The sequence below is a fragment of the Simochromis diagramma genome, unplaced genomic scaffold (genome assembly GCF_900408965.1).
Source record: "Simochromis diagramma unplaced genomic scaffold, fSimDia1.1 OVJJ01000216.1, whole genome shotgun sequence".
Taxonomy (NCBI): domain Eukaryota; kingdom Metazoa; phylum Chordata; class Actinopteri; order Cichliformes; family Cichlidae; genus Simochromis; species Simochromis diagramma.
Genome location: NW_024386883.1, coordinates 16,655,909 through 16,665,583, shown reverse-complemented (window position 1 = coordinate 16,665,583; position 9,675 = coordinate 16,655,909).

Sequence of the window (9,675 nt, the reverse complement as noted above, 5' to 3'; positions counted from 1 at the left end):
TAAATTGTTGAGCAGTGTCAGAATAATCTTACTCTGTATAAAATGTTACATACATAACCCTTAAAGTGCAAAATATCATATAAAATAGATACATACATACAGACTACAGAATCATTGGTATCTTGTGATATTGTGGCTTCACTTGTTTTCGTCCTCTAAGTTTCACCTTCTTATGTTACAGTGTGCAACTTTCTAAAAGTTTACCATTTTATTTTCCATTATTGTATTTTTTGGACTGTAAGGCGCACTTAAAATCTTTTAACTTCTCAAAAATCAACAGTGTGCCTTATGTATGAATTCTGCTTGTGCTTACTGACCTCAAACTGACTTTGTGGTACACAGCGCTCAAAAATCAAAACGACTTCAGTGAGCTTGATGGATTTTCGGAGCATTACGGCTACCGTAGTCAGGAGCCCCGCAGTGTAATCTGGGTCCAAAACTCCATCTGCTTCAGGTCCCAAAGTCAAACGAACACTGCCGCATCACTGAGAGTTAAAAACTTTCTAAATTCTTTCATCTTTATTAAAATGATCAGCGTTTATGCTTTACCAGGTGTAACAATTAAGTTTAACATCCAGGCATCCATGAAAACAGAATTTGTTAAATCTAAGGAAATTAGAAGTTAGCAGGAAGTTAGCTCGCTAGCTTCCACCTAAACAAGATATAGCATGTTCTGAAAAAATTTAAACATACAGCTTTGGAATCACTTTCGACGTAAATGAAGACATAAAACTAAACAGCAGTGATGTTTGTAGGGTTACTGAAGTTAAGCTAGCTGGTATATAATGATGTGCTACGTGATCACTAGTGACACAGCTATGTTAGCATAACATAAACACAGTGAAGCTGGAGGATGAATGCTAACTTTTTTCCCACTTGATAAAAGTTAACATGAGGGTTGTGATGGCCGCTAACTTTCTGCTTCTAAATTCAGATAAAACTGAGGTTATTGTTCTCGGCCCTAAAAATCTTAGAAATATGGTATCTAACAAGATTCTTACTCTGGATGGCATTACCTTGGCCTCCAGTAACACTGTGAGGAACCTTGGAGTGATTTTTGATCAAGACATGTCCTTCAATGCACATATTAAACAAATATGTTGGACTGCCTTCTTCCATTTACACAACATCTCTAAAATTAGAAATATCCTGTCTCAGAATGACGCTGAAAAACTATTTCATGGATTTATTACTTCCAGGCAGGAGTACTGTAATTCATTATTATCAGGAAGTCCTAACCCCCCCTAAAAAGCCTTCAGTTAATCCAAAATGCTGCAGCAAGAGTACTGACAGGGACTAGAAAGAGAGCATATTTCTCCTGTATTTGCTTCCCTTCATTGGCTCCCTGTCAAATCCAGAATTGAATTCAAAATCCTGCTCCTCACATACAAGGTCTTAAATAATCAGGCCCCATCATATCTTAATGACCTTGTAGTGCCATATCACCCTATTAGAGCACTTCACTCTCACACTGCAGGCCTACTTGTTGTTCCTAGAGTATTTAAAAGTAGAATGGGAGGGAGAGCCTTCAGTTTTCAGGCCCCTCTTCTGTGGAACCAGCTTCCAATTTGGATTCGAGAGACAGACACTATCTCTACTTTTAAGATTAGGCTTAAAACTTTCCTTTATCAGAATCAGAATCAGAATGGTTTTATTGCCAAATGTTGAGCAGGTTTACAACATTAGGAAATTGCTGCGGTGCTTCAGTGCAAACATACTGTCATAAATTGCGCTTAAATAGACATGAAAAAATAAAAGTAAGAATAAGAATTAAAAGTGCTACGTAGAAAGATATATGCATGAGATATACATGAGAATAAGAATTAAAAGTGCTACGTAGAAAGATATATACATGAGTGCAGGTGGTGATCAGTGCCAAAACATGGAATGATGCAGTGAACACAGCGTAGGGTCATGTGTTAGTGGTGGGAACAGTCGTACGTTTATTGTTCATGTGTCCAACAGCAGAGGGGAAGAAACTGCTCTTATGGTGCGAGGTTCTGGTGCGAATGGACCGGAGCCTCCTGCCTGAGGGGAGCAGGTCAAACAGACTGTGTCCAGGGTGAGAAGGGTCAGCTGAGATCCGAGCTGCACGCCGCAGTGTCCTGGAGGTGTACAGGTCCTGCAGAGATGGGAGTCTGCAGCCAATCACCTTCTCAGCAGAGCGCACAACACGCTGCAGTCTCTGTTTGTCCCTGATAGTGGCTCCAGCGTACCACACGGTGATGGAGGAGGTGAGGATGGACTCGATGATTGCAGTGTAGAATTGCATCATCGTCCGTGTTGGCAGGTTGAATTTCTTCAGCTGCCTCAGGAAGTACATCCTCTGCTGGGCTTTCTTGATGACGGAGGTGATGGTGGGCTCCCACTTCAGGTCCTGAGTGATGGTGGTACCCAGGAAGCGGAATGAGTCCACAGAGGTGATGGGGGTGTCAGTCAGGATGATGGGGGGGAGTGGAGCTGTGTGCTTCCTGAAGTCCACAATAATCTCCACTGTCTTCTGGGCATTCAGCACCAGGTTGTTGTGGCTGCACCAGGACACCAGACGTTCAACCTCCCTCCTGTAGGCAGACTCGTCCCCGTCCGAGATGAGTCCGATAACGGTGGTGTCATCTGCAAACTTGATTAGCTTGACAGACTGGTGGGTGGAGGTGCAGCAGTTGGTGTACAGGGAGAAGAGCAGAGGAGAAAGAACACAGCCCTGAGGGGAGCCGGTGCTGATGGTCCGAGAGTCCGAGACATTCTTTCCCAGCCTCACATGCTGCTTCCTGTCCGTCAGGAAGTCAGTGATCCGCCGGCAGATGGGATCAGGCACATTCATCTGGGAAAGCTTGCCTCGGAGATGGTCTGGAAGGATGGTGTTGAAGGCAGAGCTGAAGTCCACAAACAGGATCCTGGCGTAGGTTCCTGGGGAGTCCAGATGCTGCAGGATGAAGTGTAGGGGCATGTTGATGGCGTCATCTACAGACCTGTTGGCTCTGTATGCAAACTGCAGGGGGTCCAGGAGGGGGGCCGTGAGGGTCTTGAGATGGGAGAGAACCAGGAGCTCAAATGACTTCATGACCACAGATGTCAGAGCCACGGGTCTGTAGTCATTTAGTCCAGTGATCCTAGGTTTCTTGGGGACAGGGATTATGGTAGAGGACTTGAAGCAGGCAGGCACATGACATGCCTGCAGTGAGGAGTTGAAAATGCCAGAAAACACTGGGGCCAGCTCGTTTGCACAGTGTCTGAGGGTGGCAGGAGACACACCGTTTGGGCCGGGAGCTTTTCGAGTATTCAGACTCTTAAACTGCTTCCTCACACCTGCTTCATGAATATGAAGAGTTGTGGTGGGAGGAGGTGGTGTGAAATCCTCTTTTGTGTGGGGTGAGGAGGGGGGTGTTGTAGGTGAAGTGTTTGAAGGTGGTGATGGCTCTATGGAGGGGGGAGAGGTGGGGGAATGTTGGAGGTGTTGGGGCCGTTGGAGGTGTGAAGGCTGCCTGATGGCTCGTCAAAACGGCAGTAAAAGTCGTTAAGGGTGTTGGCCAAGAGCAAGTCATCAGTGGAGTGGGGGGTTTTAGGCTTGTAGTTGGTGATATTCCTAAAACCTTTCCACACAGAGGCCGAGTCATTCTCTGAGATCTGCTGCTGCATCTTCTCAGAGTGCTGGTGTTTAGCAACGTCCACTTCTTTAGTGAACCTGTACTTGGCCTCTCTGTAGCAGTCCCTGTCTCCGCTTCTGAACGCCTTTCTCTTTTCCAGCCACAGCTTTTTGAGTTTAGGAGTAAACCAGGGTTTGTCATTGTTATAACTCACCCTGGTGCGTGATGGCACAATGCTGTCCTCACAGAAGTGGATATAGGAGGTGACAGTGTCCGTAAACTCGTCCAAGCTGTTAGTAGCAGCCTTCATTGTGTCCCAGTCTGTAGACTCCAAACACGTGCGAAGCTCCTCCACAGCCTCGTTGCTCCACAGTTTTTTTGTCCTCACGACAGGTTTGGAGAGCTTCAGCCTCTGTCTGTACGCGGGGATTAGGTGGATCATGACGTGGTCAGAAAGTCAGAGTGAAGTGCGGGGCACCGCACGATAGGCCCCGCTGATCGTGCTGTAGCAGTGGTCTAATGTCCTCTCCTCTCTGGTCGGGCATTTAATATACTGCTTATATTTCGGAAGCTCATGGCTCAGATTGGCTTTGTTAAAGTCCCCAAGAGCAATGATGAGAGAGTCCGGGAATGTCCGCTCCATGTGGAGTATCTGCTCCGCGAGTGCGCACTCTGCTAAAGCATATAATTAGGGCTGGACCAGGTGACCCTGAATCCTCCCTTAGTTATGCTGCAATAGGTGTAGGCTGCTGGGGGATTCCCATGATGCATTAAGTTTTTCCTTTCCAGTCACCTTTTTCACTCACTATGAGTTAATAGACCTCTCTGCATTGAATCATACTTGTTATTAACCTCTGTCTCTCTTCCACAGCATGTCTTTATCCTGTCTTCCTTCTCTCACCCCAAGCAGTCACAGCAGATGGCCCCGCCCCTCCCTGAGCCTGGTTCTGCCAGAGGTTTCTTCCTGTTAAAAGGGAGTTTTTCCTTCCCACTGTCACCAAAGTGCTTGCTCATAGGGGTCATTTGATTGTAGGGTTTTTCTCTGTATGTATTATTGTAGGGTCTACCTTACAATATAAATGGCCTTGAGGCGACTGCTGTTGTGATTTGGCGCTGTATAAATAAAATTGAATTGAATTGAATTGATTGTTATGGAAAAATGCAATCGCATGACAGGATGCTGTAAATGGGCCAAATTTCAGTCAGGAGAACAACTGAGATAATCCATCCACAATACGAGGTTAGTCATTAATATACTGCAACAACATGGGAATAGAGCAGCTGCAAGAGAATTCAACATTAATGAATCAGTGGTACAGAAGTGGAGGAAGCAAGAAGAATGAGTTGAGTAAAGTCTGACTTATCTGACTGTTTTGTTTCGCTTAATACGCCTTATAATCCGGTGCACCTTGTGTATGAAAACAGACCTGTTCATCGACAGTGCGCCTTATAATCTGGTCCAAAAAATACAGTAAATCTTTGGCAGATGTCTGCCACAATGGAAAAGTCATCTTGTACTTGAGCAACTACCTTGAATGATAACAGAGGCTCACTACTCAAAAAGCAGGCTACAAAAGAAAATACTTTAACTACAGTTAAAGAAGCTGCAGTCTGTCAGATTTAAAAAAAAAAAAAAAATCCCAGCTATTAGTCAATGTGTGAGTAAGACTCAAAGTCCTACATGCAAGTGGTGCAAAGAACATGATGCCAGTGGAAATGTGAGGAATATTTGCAAAATAATTCACGTTTAGAGCTCTGCCCATTTTAATGACTGTGCACATCTGGTAATTGTTGGATTGTCAGGTTTGTGAAGTAGAAAAAATGTGGTGACAAAGACCTTCCCCTTTGTCTAACTGGAACCTTTCACTGCTTTTACACTCTGTGAGCAATCATGTCTGAAAGATCACACGTGAGCCCGAAGACGAAGGTTTGCCACGTCATCTGGCACACTCTTAGCATTCATTTCTCCCCCCCCATTTATTCTTGATTTAAAATCACAGTTTACTTAATCTTAAGCTTTCTGTTTCACTTTGACTCAAAGGTATGAACATAACACAGAACCTGAATGTCAGCTAGATACTTTTTTAATATGGATGGCTGGATCTTGACTCCCTCTCAGTATTTAAGACTCAGCTCAAAACACATCTGTTTAAACTGGCTTATTCGCTTTAATGCTGATTTTATCTGTTGTCACGCTCTGTTTTGTAATTTTAACTTATTTTATGTATTTTATGACTACTGTTCCTTTTATTAATTGTGTTTTTACTAAGGTGACCTTGGGTTTCTGAAAGGCGCCCTCAAATAAAATGTAATATCATTATTATTATTATTATTATTATTATTATTATTATTATTATTATTATTATCATCTTAGGTGGACCACCTAAATCTACCACTTGGAAGATTGATAGTTTTATCCCAAACTCCTGGACTCCACATGTCAAAGTGTTTTGGGCTATAACCACAAATTGCCCCTGACGCATCCACTGGTATGTGTGTCACAGATGAATGAACACTATAAATAGAAGAGAAGTAGACCGTTTCCTGTGCACCTAAGAACTTTATTTGCGTCCACAGCTATGGCCAGTCAGGAATCTACATTTGCAACCTAACATGAAAACCTTTGTACTCTGGGAGGAAGCTGGAATAGTCCAGGAGTTACCGCCTGGATTGGCCAATAAAACCGTTTTCATACATCTTTTGTAACACTGAATTCTTTCAGACATCGTCCAGCAGAGGTCCATGTGAAAATGTCCTGCTGAGTCACATGAATTACTTTAATGTAGGGGAATTGACACAAGAGGATGGAACAAGAAACACAGAGACAAACTGAACTAAGAACTAAATAGAGACTAATTAGACTGAAGAAATAGGCAAAGAAGAAAATATAAACAATACACAAACTCAAAATCAAACAAAAAACATTTAAATAAAAAATGAAAGTCCATAATCTCAGAGTCTATGGACTTTCATGTGTTGTGAGAACAGACAACTGTGAAAAACAGTTGGTGACTTGATGATTCCAACACAAGGCAGCTGGTCTTGGTTTGGAATTCTTAGTATATCTGAATTTGTTGTTCCTTATAATCTTTGCTCTTGAAGTTTTGATTTTAGTCTTTATTGAACTTTGGGTTCCTGCTTTGATTTCTTGGTTCTTGATTACGATTGTTCTGGTTATAGAGATTCAGTTTTGCATAAGGTGTGTGTGGGATCAAGTCTTAGTTTTAACAGTAGTTTCCTGAATGTTTCTCCATCTGTTCCTCCCTCTATTTTCTTATTTTCTTTTTGTTAACATCTTGGTTAACTTGTTTTCCCTATCCTGACCTCTTGTTAAGCGATTGCATCCATGTCTTTTCTAGCTATATTGCTTTCTAACTCTTTTACCTTTTGGTTTTCTTACATACCTTGCATCATTTTTGTTTTCTGTCTCCTGGATTGCATTGATTACTTTCACCTGTGCTAATTAAATGCACCTGTGTCTAATCCACAATGGGCCCTGTGTGAATGTGCAGTACAGTCTCCTCTCTGTCCTTTGAATGATGGTTTGTATGCTTTCACTTTGTCTGTGTAGTAGTAGGAATTTGTATTTCTTTGAGGCTCACTTTATCTTTTGTTAGTTTTTCTTATCAACCAATAAAGTCTTGCTTTTTGTTGTTCTATTTGCTAGTATCCTTGGGCCCTTTATTAAAAAGGAAGTAGTACAGGGACTTGCAAGGACTATGTAGTAAAGGGCCTGGGTGAGCTTAACCTACTCTGGGTATCTTTCAGTGATTTGGATTCACTAAACCCTAACATTGGCAGTCGGGAAACTGGTCAATTATTGGTCAGTCGGTCACACGAAACTGGTTACCAACTCTTTTCCCTGCACATTCATATATAAAGGGTGGCATTAGCAGCATCTGACCACTCACAGTTGCAGATGACCGTAAAGGCAGCAGAGAGGCTGATTTTACAAAGGAAGATAAAAATATAATATTAGAGAAATGTGAAGAGGTTAAACACATAATACAGCCTGAAAGCAACAGAGCTACTGCAGAAAAATCAGCAGAATGTGTGTAAGAGCAAAATACCTGTATGTCAGCTTTAAAATCTTTAGCCTATTAGAAACTCTACCTGAGATAGGATAGTGGAGAGGAGATAGAAAAGCTGCAAGGGAGCAGGAAGAACACATTGTGTTGGCAGTAAAGGACCTTGGGCTAGAATCAAATCCAGGCCTCTGCAATAACCTTATAGAATATTGGTGGGTTGCTCAACCTGTTGAACTATACCTGTGCTCATATTTCATTACATTAAAGTTTGAAACATAGTTTTAGTTTTTATTCTTTCTGTGGCAGCCTCGGTGGTCTGTGAGCAAGTGAGCATTAATTACACAGAATTTTGTGGTGTTTCTATGTGCATTAAACTGTGCTTCTACTGTGCCAGACATTTGAATTTTGTTGTGTAACTGTCCTTTAACGCAGTGCTAGCTGACAGTGGTCTTCTGCTGCTGTAGCTCATGTGTTTCAAATTTTGATGTGATGTGCATTCAGAGATGCTTTTCTGCGTGCCAGAGATTATTTGAGTTGCTGCTGACCTCGTACCAGCTCAAAGCAGTCTGGCCACTGTTCTTTGGCTTCAATAAGACATTTTCAGTGGATGTTTTCTTTTTGTGGACCATTCTCTGTAAACCCTACAGATGGTTGTGTAGGAAAAGCCCAGCAGATCAGCAGTTTCCGAAATACTCAGACAAGCTTGTGTGACACGAACCATTATCCTGTATTCAAAGTCATGTAAATTATCTGATGCTCAGATTGAACTTCAGCGGATCATCTTGACCGAGTCTACATATTAAAATGCATCGAGCTGCTTGGCTGACGTTTCCGTTAATGAGAAGCTAAACAAGTGTACATAACAAAGTGGAAGGTAACTTTATTTAGTTTTTATTTCCTTTCTCTGCATTCTGTCTCTTTTGTGGAAAACTGTAAAATGATTATACCACTGTCATTAAATCACCGTTTCATCTCTAATAGATTTGGGACCCCTCTCCCTTTTGATTTCCAAAAGTGATTTGTGAGCACCACTTAGACAAGGATCACAAACGGTGCCAGCACCCACTTTCCCTAATCTCTCATGCATGGGTTGCAATCATGTTGTTTTTCGATGATGAGCTAAAGTGCCAAAATTAGCAAGAGAGAAGATGATCTCTTGCGAGTCGCAGCTTGCATGTTGCAATTTTCATGAGATTGGCCCCGGGACAGGGGTTATGGAGATGGGCTGGATGATGTGCATCGAGTCTTGCAGATCACTGGGCCTGAATGGTGAAAAAAAGATTTGTCCTTATCCAACATTTCCTGGAGAAAATGAGAATTTTATCACAGTGCACTACAATAACCTCTAATTTTCCACCCCACTGTCCAAAAACCGTCCACTTTCCTTTTTATAGAGACTCTGTGGTCAGGGCCTGTGCACTCTCTATAGTGTCAATTATATGAATGAGCCCCACTGCATTCAAATTAAACTTTTCATGTGCCAGAGTTATAAGGCAAAGGGGTTCCAGTTGAGGATGAAATAATGAAATATTTCCTCTCAGGGAGCCGGGTCCCGGTGCAGTCTCGGCTGGCTCCAGAGAACCAGAACAATCTCCATTATCCAGTGGCTCCATGCCCACATTGGGGCTATCAGTATCAATAAAAAGTCCACTCCCTCACTCTTTACAGTGCGGCAGACTCAGGGCCAGGCTCGCACATCTATTCTCAGTGGAATATGTTTCCCCCAAGGTAAAGATATGTCAGGCACTGAGCTGTTTTCTTTAGGACAAATAGGCTGATCTGCAGGCTCAAATGCCAGAGAGTGCTTGAAGTGTAACGAGACAATATGGCCGTTGGGTTTATTGGAATGAAGTAATTGTCCAACAAATGGACAACAAATAGCTCTTTCTCTTCTCTTTCACCAGGCTAGAACTAGTTTTCACACATTTCTGCAGAATAATTAGTGTCCAAAAAGCTGACGCGAGCATGACACTGCAAAATTCTGCTCCCAAAGTAACCGCTGGTAGCAAGGTCTACGGGTGGGGCCGCTACAAGAAATTACCCCAGCCTTTTATGCATAATGC